This window comes from Caretta caretta, chromosome 8, assembly GCF_965140235.1.
Source record: "Caretta caretta isolate rCarCar2 chromosome 8, rCarCar1.hap1, whole genome shotgun sequence".
Lineage (NCBI taxonomy): Eukaryota > Metazoa > Chordata > Testudines > Cheloniidae > Caretta > Caretta caretta.
In genome coordinates, this window is record NC_134213.1 from 26,307,163 (window position 1) to 26,325,600 (window position 18,438).

An 18,438-nucleotide genomic window follows, 5' to 3' on the forward strand; every position below is an offset into this window, starting at 1 on the left:
AATGGCATGGTCTAAGCTAGGGGAACTGTTGGAATGTATTTAAGTGATTTTATTAGCTTTAGTGCAGGATTGGAATACAATTTGGATGTGTTGGAGATATATGTGTATTCAGTGGTACCTCCCTCAGGATTTATCTGTTTTAATGAACACTGAGAGAGAGAGAGAGAGAGAGAGAGAGAGAGAGAGAGAGAGGTAGTTTATGTGATGTAGATTTTAGTAGAGGCAGTGAGTTTCTGCAGTTAAAAGATCTGAGTCGTCATTATTTATTATTATTTGTATTGTAGTGGTGCCCAGTAGCTCCACTGAACTAGATACTGTACAAACTAAACAAAGAGATTATCCCTGCCTTTGTATTTTTTGTCTTGCTTTTCTATCACATAAGGGAATCAAAGACAAGACTCAGGCAGCATAGATCAGAATCCATTCTTCTCTTCTTTGTTATGGCAAACACTCTGGGGTATGATAGAAGATAATATTTCAATGTACGTACTTAACCACATCAACCCATGGGTTTCTGACATGAAGAATTATGGGTTATTGGGCATGTGGCTCGTTTTGATTTTTGGGGGTCATTTTATTTTGAGTGGGAAGGTCTATCACCCTAGTAAACTTCATGATCTTGGAGCAACAGGTATTGTAGCCACAAAATAACATTTTCTTTGAGACTGAAAATGAAGCGCACAGGTTAAGAGATGGTTTCTTGTGCTGAATGGACTTGTTCAGGTCTATAATTATGTAGTTCAAATTTGAGGATTTAATTTAATAATTTTGGGCTTGCCTAATAATAATAATAATAATAGTGAAGATTTTTTGCTCATAAAAGAAATTATGAAAGAGGCTCTTCAGTAACAACAGTACTACTGATGCATTAGTTATTTCTTTTATAAGGGTCCAAATATGCAGTCAAATATTGTATAGAGGGGAAATGTTAATAGAAGAGGTGTAACTATAGTATCCTATCATTGCTTGGAATAAGAAAAGAAGCCATCCTCTTTAAACAGGGCTGGATGTAATATAACAAGCGTACAAATACCTCTGTATAATATGAAGATTGAATTACTGTAGCACTTAGGTGGGTTGGTTTGTTTGTTTTTTAAATAAAATTGCCTCGGGGAGATGTCAGCTTTAAGATGTATTTCAGTCCCAAGACTTCCTTAATCTTGATTTACAAAAATTATATATACAATTGAAGCCAAGGAGTCCAGATCACTTACATTATCACATACTATGTCAGTATCAATGTCTTTATGATATTTTCACTACTGGTTTGCTGAAGCAGCTGCAAAGCTTTAAATGCATTTGTTTGGTTTTTTTTTTTAAATTGGCTTCTAGGTAGATAAAATTAGTTATACATCTAAAGCTGCTACTGATGTATAAATCATTAATTAGATTACAATTTAAGAGGAGATGCTAGCTAACTTTATGAGATACTGTGCTGTTTTATAGTTGAATACTTCAAGTAAAACCTAAATAAGATTTGAACTGGACCAGCGGAAATGATGAATTCTCTCAAGAGTTATGAGTTGGGATAGAGGGTAATTTTGACATGCTTGGAGAGTATATTATCATCTCCGATAATTAATGCAAATCAAGCTAGCTATTTGAAAACTATATCTATAAAAGGCTAACCCTCTATTCTTAACAGATGAGAAGCATATTTTAAAGGTCCTTGTTAATACTAAAAGGAAATAGATTCTTTTTAAAAAATCTCTGTGCTTTTCCATAATTTTCAGCCAGGGAAAAGTAAGTGGGACCTGTGAGGACTCAGATGAGGGCCACTGTGAGTGTATTGTGGTTATAACATCTGATCAGGTCTAGAGATGCCGTACCGAGTTATAGATGTGATGGGAAAAGTTGGGGATTGGATAAGCAACTCAGGAGGCAGCATCAAATAGCTGGAGAGTAAGAGAGCCGATCTAGTCTCACATTCAGACAAAACACCAGAATTCTGCATTTATGCCAATGCAACAATCCATTCCCACTCAACTAAACAGAAAGTGCAACTGTGTCTGTTTCAGTAAACACACAGGCCTTTTCTTCTCCTGCAGTTACTTTACCTGTTTTAAATAATAGTCCAAATGCCTTCAGCACTGTACACTCTAATGTGGACCAGCCTCACACATCTTCAAATCACGCTGTAAATAAATAAATGCCATCTTAATATGCAGCAGGATTTTGTTGAGGCACTTGCAACATTTCTGGCTCCACATTTCCCCCTTTCCCTGGGCTACACTTACTAGGTACAACTGACCACAAAGTAAAAAAATTATAAGTTAATTAATATTCAGGGTAATACTTTAAATCATAGCTAATATTTGAGCAATAAATATAAGTGACAAATTCCTTGCTCCCTTACGCCCTGTGAAACCCACTGAAGTTAATAGAGTTGCACAGAGTTTGTGAGGGAAGATTTTGGTTCATAGTTTTCTCTGAATTGTATTAAAAAAAACCCAAGCCCTAATAACTGTTCTCTAATGCTTTCTCTCAAGTGGTGAAATTTTATCTGTAACTGTCTATACAAAATGGGAGTCTTTCCATAATGGCTTAGATTAGAAGCTAAACTTTCCAAAATTAGAAGCTGCAAAATGTTAGAAGAAGTGAAGCCAACAGTATGTCTTCCCATCTCAAAGGAAGGTGTAGTGTACCATAAAGATACAGATGGAAAAGGAGGTGTTGCTGAAATTATTGTATTGCTTCCGAAAGATTAAGCAATTTTAACAAGAATCCCTATCTGCTCATGAGACACACTAAAACTCCATCTTGGAACAAGCTTCTTTTATTTTTTTTTATGTCTTTTGCTTCATATTTAAAGACATGCTATCTGCTTAAGAGCCTTTGGAATGGTGTCCAAAGCATGAAGAGGCATATGAACGTTTAGCATTTCTGGCATGTAAATACCTTGCAATGCCGGCTACAAAAGTTCCATGCGAACATCCGTTCTCACTTTTAGGTGACATTGTAAATAAGAAGCAGGCAGTATTATATCCCTAAATGTAAACAAACTTGTTTCTCTTAGCAATTGGCTGAACAAGAAGTAGGACTGAGTGAACTTGTAGGCGCTAAAGTTTTACATTGTTTTGTTTTTGAGTGCAGTTATGTAACAAAAAAAATCTACATTTCTAAGTTGCAGTGTCATGATAAAAAGATTGCACATGGTACTTGTGTGAGGTGAACTGAAAAATACTAGTACTTTTGTTTATCATTTTTACAGTGCAAATATTTATAATAAAAATAACATAAAGTGAGTATTGTATTCGGTGTTGTCATTGAAATCAATATATTTGAAAATGTAGAAAAACATCCAAAATAATTAATAAATTTCAATTGGTGTTCTATTGTTTAACAGTGCAATTAAAACTGTGATTAATCATGCTTACTTTTTAAATTACGATTCATTTTTTTTAGTTAATCATATGAGTTAACTGTAGTTAATCGGCAGTCCTAATTATAAGTTTATAGATAAGCAGGACACATGTTGCAATTTGTTTGCTTGCTTATGATGTTCGGTATGACAAGAGCTAATCACAGTAAAAGTCTTAACAGCATCTCAGCAAAATTGAAAACTTTCAGTAGCTTTGTAGAAGATCACCAGAGAGCAAGTTCCTGAGTTTTACAGCAAAAATATATTTTCCCACCAAAATGATATTGTTCTCTGAGAAAACCATGTCACGAGAATGGTAGGACAACTATTAAAATATGTTACTTCTATGTGAACTACAGGGCATAAAAAAGAAATATTTTTCAGCCATGAAATTCATGTAGCTCTAATTGTAAGTATAGTGTTGTATAGTGTTTAGACTGAGCTAACTGTTGCCCTTGGAAACGTGTATAGAGTTCTCATTGACTGCAGTTAGTTATTTCTTTTGAATTCTCTTGAATGGGATCTCAATTCTTTGAACTACAATATGGATAAAATGTATCTATAGCCTGCTCAATAATGACGGATTAATGCAGTCCGTCCTCTGATAATTTGCTTGTCACACTGAACGTTTTGAAAATGTCTCTTTCACTGTCAGGGATTGATTCTAGTAATCATAACCTACCAGGTGGCATGAAAAAGACACAATAATAACTGGCGTTTATGTTATTACTCTACCAATACAACCCACTCATTGTTCTACAAAAATTAAACCGTAATTTGGATTATCAATACAGTTATTTTTGCTTTAGTTAAGAGATTGATTCCTTTAATATTGCAGAATGGAAAAAATAAATTTCTTGCAGATCAATATACAATAGTAGTCTCTCTTCCCTTGCTTCAGACTGTCCTGATAAATACAATTTTAGACTGCATATCTAACAGATCCTGCAGATTAGATAGCAACGCAGAGGCACTATTATATGCTGAATATTACAATTTTCTTTTGGTATTTTCTGAGCTTTACAATATATAACAGCCACTATATTGTATTACAGTTGTTTAATAGGTATCAATTAATTTGTTCACTAAAAGGAAGAAGATAGCCTTATTGATGTAGTTATAACGTGTTCCACTGGGGTTAATCCCGAGTAGTTTAAGAAGGAGCTTCAAAACATCCCATGTTGGGAATCAGACTAAATGAAAGAGGGATAAGCAATAGTAACTGAATTCCAGCAATGAAGACTTGACTCTGAGAAATCAATGGGAATTTCAGGTGCTTATCACCTCTAAAGCTTAAGTCTTGGAAGTGCATAATTGGAATGCCATCTCAACCTAAGGCCGAATCAGTTCATGTCATTTTATCAGTGACTTTACCAAATGCACCAGGAAAAACATTTTGGTTTCCCTATTATGGACCAAATTTTCAGAGGACTCAACTCAACCTTTTATTTTCTGTTTTCTGTGCTGGCTTCCGAATGGTAAGAATCATTTCAGCTTCTTTAAAGGGTTCATTGTGACCAGGAGCAAAGTGAGTGAACACAGATTCAGAATAGTCTTTCCTGCCTTATTCAATTCATAAAGGACTAAATCCTGAACACTTTACTCAGGAAAACTTCCCTTGAGTTCAGCATGACTTTACCAAATATAGGCTGCGTAAATACAGAGTAAGCAGGTAGCATATGGTCCAAATAGTAAATAGCTCCTATTCTCTTTTAAAATGTATGAAGATGATGGCAGAGGTAGCCACAAAGTTTATGTAAGCTACTCCACCTTCAGAACTCCAGCTATGGCACAGCTCTGGGTTCAAGTTCTTAAGTCAAATTGCTTTTTTCTCTGATCCCATGACATCCTGACCTCATGTCTACTGTTTGTGACTCTGTACATATCTTTCACACATCCTAGACACATTCAAAAGTGCTTTTATGTTTGGTCTGTCAGTCAGATGATATGTATCATTGAAAGCCATTACCTCAACAGGTGTTCAATCAGATGGATCTAATGTCTAACTGGAGTTGCTTTGTCTGAGATTCTCTGGCTAACAAAAGGGGAGCCATTATTACTTACATGTGAAAGGAACTTGTGCTGTGCACAGTAAGTAGGCCAACTTGTTTAAGAACTCCACCAATGTGCCTGAAGTGGATTTTTAGTACAACCCAGTAGACATTAGAAAGGTCCTCTGCTCTGTCCCTTTTGTTTAACCCTTTTGCAATAAATCTCTTTTCAGATATGCATGTGGATTAGGTTATTAGCTTCATTTCTTTGACCCTCTGTTACAATCCCTTGCCTTTGGTTTACTGGGAAAGTGAGGCATAATCATAATACCAAAGATATGTCTACGAGGGATTATTTTATTTTGTTTTTAATGTGGTGTTGTGGTTTTTTGAAGAGTCCTTTATACTTGGGAATTGGAACTTATTGAGGCTGGCAAAAATGGCACCTCTAGTTATGAATAGCTCCCATGTGTACCAATAATTCCCTGATGTAACTTGACATACAACAAGGTCTACTCCCTTTACCTTTCAACTCTGACTGATAAAATTCAAGGATGGATGATGGGAGCTGTTCACCAGAGATTCAAACTACACAGCCTCTCTACCACTCTTTGCCCATTAGGGCCATGACCAAATCCTTCCTCCTTTCAATCAAAACTGCTACTGCTCCATTGCTGTATCTAGCCCCAATTCCCAGTTCAATGCTGCCTTAGAGGCTTCTGCAGTTCCAGAGACTGGAGAGGAACATTCATAAAAAGATGTATTGGGAAAGGTCAGACTGTACATTTTCTGAGCATTATGTTCATTCTGAAGAATAATGGTTTCATTTAGATTACTGAGGTTTTGCAGTCTTATCACTTATTTTAAAATATGAATTTGACAGGGAAGAGCCATTTGTCAGAGTATGGTAAATATGTTTATTTCCATTCTCCTAAGGATTTGAGGGATTGAAAAGCTGTACTGCTTTTGCTGTGGCTTTTCTATTGAATTTTAATTATAAAATTAAAACAAATACAAATTGATAATACATACCCCACAAAACAAACACTCCACTCCAAATTAGGTTTGGGGTTCTTCTATATATCTTATAATCGCAGCAAGTTAGGCAAAGACAGATAGAAATTTGAATGAAATGTTTCATCTTGCATAACAATGGAAATTAGAGTCTAGTCAAATATAAATAATTCTAACCAACTTTCCATGCCTTGGTCTATTAACCAATATTGGGTTTATATATTATAATCCATAAACTGCTTCCACATATCTAAATTTCCTTTCTTTCTAAAGGGATCATTCTTATAGATTTGTTTTAGCCAAGCTCTCACAGTTCTGAAAAAACAAAGGCCAGCACTGCGTCTGATTTAATTCCATTGACTTTGGTGAAGTTTATGAGTTAAATCCTGGCTCCTATTGAAGTTATTGGTAGTTTTGCCATTGACTTCAGTGGGGCCAGAATTTTATCCGATCTATTTCAGGGTTTTATATATAGCCTATGAGCATCATATGTAAGGTTCTGATTCAGTAAAGCACTTAAGCATGTGCTTAACTTTTAGCATGTGCTTAAGTCCATCCCCATTAGAGCAGTGTGAATAACTGATTTTTCATTTCTCTGGCCATATCAAAAGATCAAAAAGAAATTCCTTTGAGTTGACTAAAACAAATTGTTTTTGAAATTTTGGGGGAACCAAAAGTAAAAAATCCATTCTTTTCAGGGCAAACAAAAAAGCTTTGTTTTGTTTAAGCTTTATTAAACATTTTCTAAAATTTAAATTGAAGCGATTTTCAAAACAGTCATTTTCTAATTGAAAAACTGAAATATTTAAAAAATGTTGAAGTGAATTTTTTTTTCTTTTTTCTTTCTTTGAGGTTTTTTACTGAAACAGTTGTGGGTGGATTTGACACAAATTTGCAAAATGTTTTTGTGAGACCAAATTGGCATTTTTCTGATGGAAAAAATGTCGCCTCCCTCTAATCCCTGTTCAGTGATGCATAAATCCCATTGATGTTCAGAATCTCAGCCATGTTGATTTTAAAATGGTTTGTTTGTGTGATATTTGCTTTCTCTCCCTTTCAGCCAACACATCAAGGCAATGAGCAAATATTTTCATTGTCCCTCTATAACATGTCTATCTTCCAGCCTTCTTTTCACAACACTGCTAAAACTCTTGTCCAAGCGCTCATCATCTCCTACCTTGATTAGTGCAACTTGTACCTCCCTAACATTTGCATTACCTGACTCTGGTCCAGTCAAAACACTACCCTCTATATTATTTTCCTTGCCTGTCATTCTGACTGTCACTACATGCCATCTTAAATCCCATTGCTGTTTCCCCTATTTTCAGCGCATCAAATTCTAGCTTCTTGTCCTCATCTTCAAAGCCCTTCAGTACCCTGCCCTGTCCTATTTATCCATGCTTCTATTATATTGATACCACTGCTCTTTCCACCCAGCCAGCTTGTACACTTCTGCAAACATCTCCATGGAATCATAGAGACCTCAATAGGTCATCTAGTCCAGTGCCCTGCACTGAGGCAAGACTAAGTATTATCTAAATCATCTCTAGCAGTTGTTTGTCTAACCTGTTCTTAAAAACCTCCAATGATGGGGATCCCACAGCTTCTCTAGGTAATTTGTCCCAGTGTTTAACTCTTCTTACAGTTAGGAAGTTTTTCCTAATATTTAACCTAAATCTCCCTCGCTGCAATTTAAGCACATTACTTCTTGTCCTGTCCTCAGTGGATAAGGAGAACAATGTATCACCCTCCTCTTTATATCAGCCTTTTATGTACTTGAAGACTGTTATCATGTCCCCTGCTCAGTCTTCTAGTCTCCAGACTAAACAAACCCAATGTTTCCAATCTTTTCTCGTTGGTCATGTTTTCTAGATCTTTAATCATTTTTATTGCTCTCCTCTGGACTTTCTCCAGTTTGTCCACATCTTTCCTGAAGCGTGGTGCCCATAACTGGACACAATACTCCAGTTAATGCCTTATCAGTGCTGAGTAGAATGGAAGAACATCCCTCGGCCCACGCCGCTTCCCACAGCCCCCATTGGCCTGGAACGGTGAACCACGGCCAGTGGGAGCTGCGATCGGCCGAACCTATGGACGCTGCAGGTGAACAAACTGTCCCAGCCCGCCAGCGGATTTCCCTGTTGGGCCGCGTGCCAAAGGTTGCCGATCCCTGCTCTATGCCATTATCCATGCCTTCTTTCATGTTGGCCATATGAATGGACGGTCCTCTCTGAACCAATCTATAAACTCACTCTCTTCTCAAGACCTACTATTACTGCACTGTCTACAAGAAACTACCAGATTTGCAGCCTGTGCTTACAGATAACTAAATAACTATGCAAAGTGCAAATAAATGGAGAATCAAGCCTGGAGACTCAGAAAATCACTGTCTCCTGTCTTTTGGCACCTGGTAGTATTTGGCATATATTCAGTCCTTGAAGGAGACTTTTAAAAGAAAAATCATGGGTAACCCTGAAAATCAGGGAGGGGTAGGAAGTATGAAAGAGGTCACAGAGATTTGCTTATTTGAAGACTGACACACTTGAAACCTCGATATTCAGATTGCTTGGCACTTTATTTTATTCTGTTGTCTTCTAATCAGGGTTTTATACCCTGCCCATCACCATAGAATTTGGGCATTTATTTGAGATTTGCAAAACACTTCACAAAATTAAGTGGGCTTTGTTACACCCAAATTCTGGATGGTATTTTACGGTTAGATCAACTGTGATACACAAAGTGACTTGCCTAAAACATCACAGAGATCAATGACAGAACTAGAAGTAAAATCCAGGAGTCCTGACTCCGAGCTCCTGCACTAACCATTAGATGACATATTGTCTATAAATATATGATTAAAAGAGTATTATAGTGCATGTCTCTACTGAAGAAAAAAAACCCTCCTGGAAACCATTTAAGAACTCCATGGTGACATTTTTTTTTAAATTACAAGTCAAGATGAATTACCTGAAATCTTTATCAGATCTGTTTTCATTCCTAAAACCATGACTTGTCCAAAATAAAATATTTAGTGGACTGAAAAATGAAGCCTTGTTTGTCTCAGTCTTGTGTATGGGAAACCTACAAACTATGATCAAGTAGAAAAACACAGTTGCCCAATCTGACATTAAACCCAGGGTGAAGTTCTAGAATGCTACCAGATGCCACTTAATCTCCCATTCTAATTACAAAAAGGCTACAGTGCTATATGTATTTAGTGTCTTCTCTCTCTTTCTTCCTTCCTCCATCTTCAGCTTCTCACCATAACAAAGATGAGACCAACCTAGGACCAAAGAATAAGAGGCACATGTGCTTATGACCAAAACAATTTTCTATCCCAAAATTCAATCAAGGTTCTTTTAATCAGGACATAAATCTTTCAGACACACAGCACAAAACTTACAGCAAACCTGACTGCCACTGCTTTTTTTCCCGGTCATTCTGCAATTACAGCCTATCAGTGAGCGGTGACTGGGAAAGAGGCAACAAAGAAGAGGAGAGAGCCTGTAAAAGCAGTTTTAAACATGATGGGCTTGGTATTTTTTGCTTGTCTCAGTCTGTGATTTCAATCCTTTAGGGGATGCAATGAAATGGAATTGGGCAATGCCAATCAATCAAGTTAAATTCACTTTTAAGGGGTATTCTATGCAGGCAACATTAAGAACTGAATCCTTTCTACTTGCAAAAAGGGGTCCGCAGTTTGTTTTTATTTAATGAAAGCAGAAAAACAGTAAAATGTCAGTCAATAAAAAGAGTGTTATAAATTCCCTCTCTTTTAGGTGAGCCAGAGAGAAAGTGTATTGGGGAGGCATTGATCTATTCTCGATCAATCTTTGCAATAAAGCCATGCATTTTTTCAAACTAGCAGGTAGGTGGGTTTGTCTGTGAATGTGAGCATAAAATACCAGACTGCAATCTACATCTACATCTATTTAGGGCTGGAATTTTTGACACCCCAGCACCAGCTCCAGCTGTTCTAACCAGCACATTGGGACAGCTCCACCAATTCCTTTACCCCTCTTTATATGCTTTCAATTCATCTGATCCACATTGTGAGTAATGAATGGTTGTGACATCATCTTCTTACCCTAGCACATCCAGGCTAAAGGTCTGGTAACTCATAAGTGGAAGTTCATTAGTCCCCCTTACTGGCCTGAATAAATGTACAGTCCAAGCCACAATCCAGTTGAAAATAGTATTTCCTTTCATTTATTCTAGTAGTACTTGTCAGTAATTTCTTGTTGTGATTCCCCTCATACTTTGCTTTCACTAGGAAGCTCTGATCAACTTTCACTATAGCCTTCATGATTTTAAATACTTCCATCAAGTTTCCTCCAACTCTTTTCTAAAAGAAGTCCTGTTGATGTAATACAATGATTTCCTCTCTATAGGTATACACAGGTTTCATCTGCTCTGGTGGTTCCTGTACATGGTGCTGATTAGATTTCTTGGCTTCTCTGTGGCCTAGTTTTCAGCAGCTGTTTGAAGTTTACCCATCATTATGAATTCAAATAGGATAAGAAGAAATGTCTAGGTTTGCAAAGCAGCATTATGAAGTCATATGGGCCAACAGCTGTCACTTATACCTTGGAGATGCTCACATTAATTTTTGCTGTGCAACTCACGGCTGTTTTAAATATTTTACTTTTCACAGATCAATGGAATACTGTCCCCAATTTTCTTTGCAGCATCAAGCAGATAATTCATCTCCATCCATTAACAGTGGAGTGCACTGATGTCCTAAGACTTTAGAGAGTTTTATAGGAATAATATAAGCTCATCCTTTTTCCCCCTGCAAAGCAATAAACACTTTTTGCACTGTAAAGTGTGATAATAGCCAAGAAACATAATGCCAAGGACACTAGAGGCAGAATCAATATCAGTGCCATCTAAATGAATATCTCAGTCATTAGTATGTGCATTAGTAGTTTCGTGCACTGTTTTGACTAGGGATTTAAAAAAGGCATAGGTGCCTATTTGGAAATAATTATGGCCCAATATGTGCAGTATATGTCCGCTGTTCAACCTTTTGTGTTGGTACACATAATGGGGCCCCTCAAAGAGACTTCTTTGTGATAGCTATCTAGCCATACCCTCCTGAATGGGCACTTCTGTTTTGCTTTGTAAGAGGGAATCCATGAGAGCTGCTGGGCATCCACAAATACTACTTTTCTATTACATGTTCTTTTGTAGCTGAGATGTTTCCATATTTGGAACATAAGAGGAGATTAAGTTGTTGGGCAGGCATTAGCTATTTTTCTTCCAGAATTCTCTGGATTTCACACATCAGGCACACTCACCAAATCAGCTACTCTCCAGAACTGCTTGTACCTCTAAATGAAGGATATCACCATGGTCAGGGTAAAGTGTACTTTTACCACCAGGTATGTTGAGACACACAGGCCCATTGGAGGGTTCACTATTCTTTACAAGCAACTCCTGTCTCAGACCTGACAAACTCACTATCCAGAAAGGGTAGCATGATGGGGTTCATCTGGCCTTCACAACCCATGCTGAAGGCCCTGCTGCTCTACTACATCCTGCCCCAGGAAACAGCTTTCTGAGAGGAAAAGAGCAGTGAGTATTAGACCTGTAGGCCTTGCCTAAAAAAGCATCTCAGGAGCATCCATTTGGGGCTGATAATCAGCAACAGTCAATCAAGGCGCAACAGGCTGAAATAAAAGTTTCTGTCTGCCACTAGCAAGGCAGTACCTGGATGGAGCCTGGAGAGTGAGGAGAAATGCTCTGTAGGCCATACCCAGAAGAACTAGGTGAGGGCATATTGATGGCCACAAACAGCAACAGGAGTTTAGGAGGAATCCTGCTGATTTAATTTGGGAGAGAGAATTAAAGCCCCAGAAAGGTAAGAAACCATTTTATTTATAATTGGCCTTGAGGGTCAAGAAAGTTCTTCTCTTTTAATCTGTTGTATCCTGGAAGGGGTTTGAACTGTGTGACCTGGCTGGAGGGTTGAGCCACAGAAGACCCACAGAGCTGGGATGACAGCCTGCAGGAGGTGCTAGGAACTGAAAAGAGAAGCAGCACCACACCTGGATTCCGGGGGTGCTCAAAGAGGTGAGTGCAACAGATAGCATGTGAGGCCTCTGATGGAAGCTTATAACTTATTCAGATATTTAGAATCACTGTGAGATGTGTGTATGGATAATATTTAAGTTGAAATATGATATTTGATATAATATTAAATATGGTAAATGATAATATGTTAATAACTATGCCCTGATGGTACTGGAGTGAAAGTTAGTCCCTGGGGAATCCTATGTCTCAGTGATGGCCCATTCAAGTGGAGGGAGTTGTTACCCTTCACTGGCTAGCTGGTTATGTAATGTATTGCACAAACTATCTACCTTTGTACCAACCCAGAAAAGTCAATGTAAGACCCAGAAAAGTCAATGTAAAACCATCAAAGACAAACTAAGAATACCCACTTCCGCAGGTGGGTATTCTTACAACTACAATACCCACCTGCAGAAGTGAAGAAACAGATTGATAGAGCCAGAAGAGTTCCCAGAAGTCACCTACTACAGGACAAGCCTAAACAAAGAAAATAACAGAACGCCACTAGCCGTCAACTTCAGCCCCAAGCTAAAGCCCCTCCAACGCATTATTAAGGATCTACAACCTATCCTGAAGGATGACCCAACACTCTCACAAATCTTGGGAGACAGGCCAGTCCTTGCCTACAGACAGCCCCCCAACCTGAAGCAAATACTCACCAGCAACCACATACCACACAACAGAACCACTAACCCAGGAACCTATCCTTGCAACAAAGCCCGTTGCCAACTGTGCCCACATATCTATTCAGGGGACACCATCACAGGGCCTAATAACATCAGCCACACTATCAGAGGCTCGTTCACCTGCACATCCACCAATGTGATATATGCCATCATGTGCCAGCAATGCCCCTCTGCCATGTACATTGGTCAAACTGGACAGTCTCTACGTAAAAGAATAAATGGGCAGAAATCAGATGTCGAGAATTATAACATTCATAAATCAGTTGGAGAACACTTCAATCTCTCTGGTCACGTGATTACAGACATGAAAGTTGCGATATTACAACAAAAAAACTTCAAAACCAGACTCTAACGAGAGACTGTTGAATTGGAATTCATTTGCAAATTGGATACAATTAACTTAGGCTTGAATAGAGACTGGGAGTGGCTAAGTCATTATGCAAGGTAACCTATTTCCCCTTGTTTTTTCCTACCCCCCCCAGACGTTCTTGTTAAACCCTGGATTTGTGCTGGAAATGGCCCAACTTGATTATCATACACATTGTAAGGAGAGTGATCACTTTAGATAAGCTATTACCAACAGGAGAGTGGATTTGTGTGTTGCGGGGGGGGGGGGGGGGAAGGGGAGGGTAGAAAACCTGGATTTGTGCTGGAAATGGCCCACCTTGATTATCATACACATTGTGAGGATAGTGATCACTTTAGATAAGCTATTACCAGCAGGAGAGTGAGGTGAAGGGAGAGAAAACCTTTTGTAGTGGTAAACACCCATTTTTTCATGCTTTGTGTGTATAAAAAGATCTTCTATACTTTCCACAGTATGCATCCGATGAAGTGAGCTGTAGCTCACGAAAGCTTATGCTCAAATAAATTGGTTAGTCTCTAAGGTGCCACGAGTACTCCTTTTCTTTTTGCTTCTATTTAAATCTCTATTCTTTCTTAAATAAATTTCCTTTTCTTTTGTTATAATCAAACTCAAGTATTGTGTGTGATACAGGAGCAGCAGGCTAAGGTAAAGCTAGTAAAATGGGGTACCCTGTATCTTTGAGGATAAAGTATCTGGGATTTCTGTTGATATCTACTGACTGGGGGCTTGATACCGCAAGGGGACACTTTGAAGGGACTTGCAGGCTGGAATACATCTACTGTCAACCTGCAAAGGCAGGGCTGGCATAACCCAGAGAAGAGTGCTTAAGTGGCTGACAGACTGGTTGTTTAGGGAAGTAACACCAGCTGGCACATGCAAGACCCCCCTCATGCTGAAGGCAGATGGCAACCAGATGATCCACAGCCTTGGGTGCTCTGAGGAGCATCACGCATGCTTTATCGTAGGTGGACTTCCCTGGGAGGAAGAAAGTGGGTCTGAATGTAGTGTTCAATACTAGAAAGAGATCCTCTTTATTTGGTGATTCAGTTCCAAGTGCCTCTGCATAATAAAACCTGGGTTTCTGTAGCAGGACTCATGCCTGGGAAGCTAAATCACTAAAAGGTAAGTCCCCAATACCACATCTTCCTTTCCCAACAGAAACTGAACAACACTTAAACAATGTTTATATAATGCCCAGCTCCAAATACTAACAGCCAACCTACTGACTACATTTGCCAACAATGTTAAATGAATCCTAGGTGCTCTGCACTTTGCTTGAATTTGCAGATTCCCCTTGAAATATTAGTATTACTATTGTTGGATGGTTCTGAAAAATTGGAAAATAAAATGCCAAAAAACTTCAGTGAATCAAAACTGTTGACAAAGGATGTTTCAAATTGAACAGGAGCCAATGAGGCTAGATTCAGAAAATGCCTGGAAGAGGAAGGTGAGATGGCGGTGGTGCCAATGTCACCTCCCTTATAACCTTTAGCCTAGTGGTTAGAGCACTCACCATAAATAACATGGCAAATAGGTGAAGACATAACAAATATCAAATATCTTGTAAATCAACCATTGACTGAAATACATTGTAGGGCATAATACACTGACCACGTAAATGGTTTGCTACTGTTAGCTCACCCTGCTCTGGTTGTATGAACCCAAGTTTTTCCATGTATTGTCCAACACCGAAGAAGAAAATATGGAGTGACAACATAAAACAATTGTCTTGCTTCCAATATGGGTTGGGGGCAGATTAGTGGTCAGGGTTTCCCCTCAGCCTTAGGATTTCCACAGGACCTCCCAACTACTCACAGTCATCCGTGGCAGTGCCTGCAACGTGGATTGTAATTACAGTAGAGTGTTTCCTAGCCTGTTCCTGGGCTCAAGCTTCTAAATGGAACTGAAGCCCTCATCTATATCCCTGACGTGGTAATTTTCAGATGCAGTCACCTGATGCTGCTTAGCTGGGTTTGATTATTCCCATCACCTGCTTTCTGGAATCCTTTCACCAGAACAGGGCTGGCTGTTCACTGCCTACCCTGCCCAGCCCTTAAGGAACAGGCCACACTGTTGCAGAGGAGAAGGTCAGGAGATCAGGTCCCAGCAACTATACTCGGACCAAGTTAAAGATGTAGAGTGCTGAGGGCAGCCCTCCCCTAGGTGGTGTGGATAACAGAAGGATAATCGGCAGTGAATGAGTTACTGCTGGACAGTTCCTAGATGTTACTTAATAAATGTGTGGCCTAGTTAAACCACATTCCTAGTCTTCTGGCCTCCTCCCTGCGGTGTCTGGGACAAAATTCTAACTTCACCATCATTAAGGAATGTAATGTTGTTTTGAGCAACATATTAAGAACAGCTTTTCTTGGTGCATGTTACTTGTATCTTCTTTTTTTGTGAGGACAGTGGTTATGGAGAAAAGAAAGTTGGGGGCAGAGGCAGTCAGAAACTGTTATATTCGCACTTTTTGATGTCAGAAGATGCTGCTTATGGAGTTCTGCTGTTGCAAACATTTTCTTTTACTTTTATTTCATGGTGATGAAAATGAAATATTATTTCACCTTGAAAGCTTTATTTCTGAAATGGGATTTCAACCAAAGTGCATTTGTCCAGAAACTACCAAACCTTGAGATGAATAAAAGGTTTGACAGCTGAAAGTTGATAAGCTCTGGAGTCCTATTTTCCTGCATTCGTCCCTACTGTCTTCTGTTGTATGAGCAGGTTAAACAGGGAATGGTTATTATTATTACACTGATAATGTGGTCCTCAGAGTCACAAATAACGGAATATATATATATATATATATATATATTTGTTTGGAAGGGCTTAAAATACAGTTATAAAAAAATGCACTACCAGTCAGCCTACAGGGCTACTTGGACCATTTCAAATTATCTCAAAAATATATTTTTAATGACTTTCTCTAGCTTGGAAGGAAAAGAAATTGATAAAATGTCTCTTCCATCTGACAAGTTCTTATAGCAGCCCCTACAGCAGAAAACAAAACTTTAAAGAAATATACTATGTTTTATAATTTATTAACTTAGGGCTTGCTTACAGTGTATACTAAATCTTTAGTGTAACCTATGCTTTAGTAATACCAACAGTTATGCAAAATTTGTCTGTTTTAATACTAGCAGTTCTTCCAGTCTATTTAACTGTAAGGAGTGAAAACTGGCTTGTCGTTTACTGGCTTGGTTGTAAAGTCAAGCAATAGTTAAGAAGTGCCAGAATTAAGGTTTCTCCATCAACCTTACTTCAGCCCCCTCCTGGATATAAATTACGATAGTCTTCAATTAGATGATCACATACTATATTTTTCCCCACAGACGCTAGAGCGTCTCAGAATAACAATTGTAAGAATTTTTTAACATGGTCAACCAATCTATTTTTTCTAGGGCTGTAGATTAATCATAGTTAACTCATGTGATTAACTAAAAAAAATTGCTATTAAAAGAATTAATTGTGCTCAGTCGCAGTTTTAATCGTACTGTTAAACAATAGAATACCAACTGAAATATTAAATATTTTTGGATGTTTTTCTGTATTTTCAGATATATTGATTTCAATTACAACACAGAATACAAAGTGCTCACTTTATACTACTTTTGATTACAAATATTTGCACTATAAAAATGATGAACAAAAGAAATAGTATTTTTCAATTCACCTAATACAAATGCTGTAGTGCAATCTCTTTATCATGAAAGTTGAACTTACAAATGTAAATTTATGTAGAAAAAATAACTGCATTCAAAAATACAACAATGTAAAACTTTAAAAGCCTACAAGTACACTCAGTCCTACTTCTTGTTCAGCCAATTGCTCAGATAAACAAGTTTGTTTACAGTCGCAGGACATAATGCTGCCTGCTTCTTGTTTACAATGTGACCTGAAAATGAGAACAGGTGTTTGCATAGCATTGATGTAGATGGCATCGCAAGATATTTACATGTCAGATGCACTAAAGATTCATATGTCCCTTCATGCTTCAACCACCATTCCAGGGGACATGCATCCATGCTGATGATGGGTTCTGCTCAATAACAGTCTGAAGCAGTGCAGAATGATGTATGTTCTTTTTCATTATCTGAGTCAGATGCCACCAACAGAGGGTTGATTTTCTTTTTTGGTGGTTTGGGTCCTGTAGTTTCCACATCAGAGTGTTTCTCTCTTAAGACTTCTGAAAGCATGCTCTACATTCGTCCCTCTCAGATTTTGGAAGGCACTTCAGATTGTTAAACCGTGGGTCGAGTGCTGTAGATATCTTTCTGAAATCTGATATTGGAACCTACTTTGTGTTTTGTCAAATCTGCAATGGAAGTGTTCTTAAATCAAACAACATATGCTGGGTCGTCATCCGATACTACCATAACACAAAATATATGGCAGAACAAGGGTAAAATCATGGAGCAGGAGACGTACAATTCTCCTCCAAGCAGTTCAGTCACAAATTTAATTAACACATTTTTTTTTAAACAAGCATCATCAGCATGGAAGTATGTCCTCTAGAATGGTGGTCAAAGCATGAAGAGGCATATGAATGTTTAGCATATCTGGTATGCAAATACCTTGCAATGCCGGCTACAAAAGTCCCATGCAAACGCCTGTTCTCATTTTCAGTTGACATTGTGAACTAGAAGCAGGCAGCATTATCTCTTGCAAATGTAAACAAGCTTGTTTATCTAAGCAATTGTCTGAACAAGAAGTAGGACTGAGTGTACTTGTAGGCCTTAAAGTTTTACATTGTTTTATTTTTGAATGCAGTTATTTTTTCTACATAAATTTTGTAAGTTCAACTTTCATGATAAAGAGATTGCACTACAGTATTTGTATTAGGTGAATTGAAAAATACTATTTCTTTTGTTTTTTACAGTGCAAATGTTTGTAATCAAAAATAAATATAAAGTGAGCACTGCACACTTAGTATTCTATGTTATA

The 18,438-nt window shown here is 38.1% G+C and overlaps 1 long non-coding RNA gene across 4 annotated transcripts in view; it reads left to right on the forward strand.

The window, feature by feature from the left end:
- Positions 1 to 18,438, forward strand: part of LOC125641832 (uncharacterized) — a 133,235-nt gene that overhangs the window by 73,272 nt on the left and 41,525 nt on the right. For 3 of the 4 annotated variants that reach the window (XR_012669603.1, XR_007358167.2, XR_007358169.2), the window contains exons 4-5: positions 10,146 to 10,234; positions 12,307 to 12,441. This is a non-coding gene — a long non-coding RNA (uncharacterized LOC125641832). The remainder of the gene's footprint in view (positions 1 to 10,145; positions 10,235 to 12,306; positions 12,442 to 18,438) is intronic. The other variant, XR_007358168.2, reaches the window with a different exon arrangement.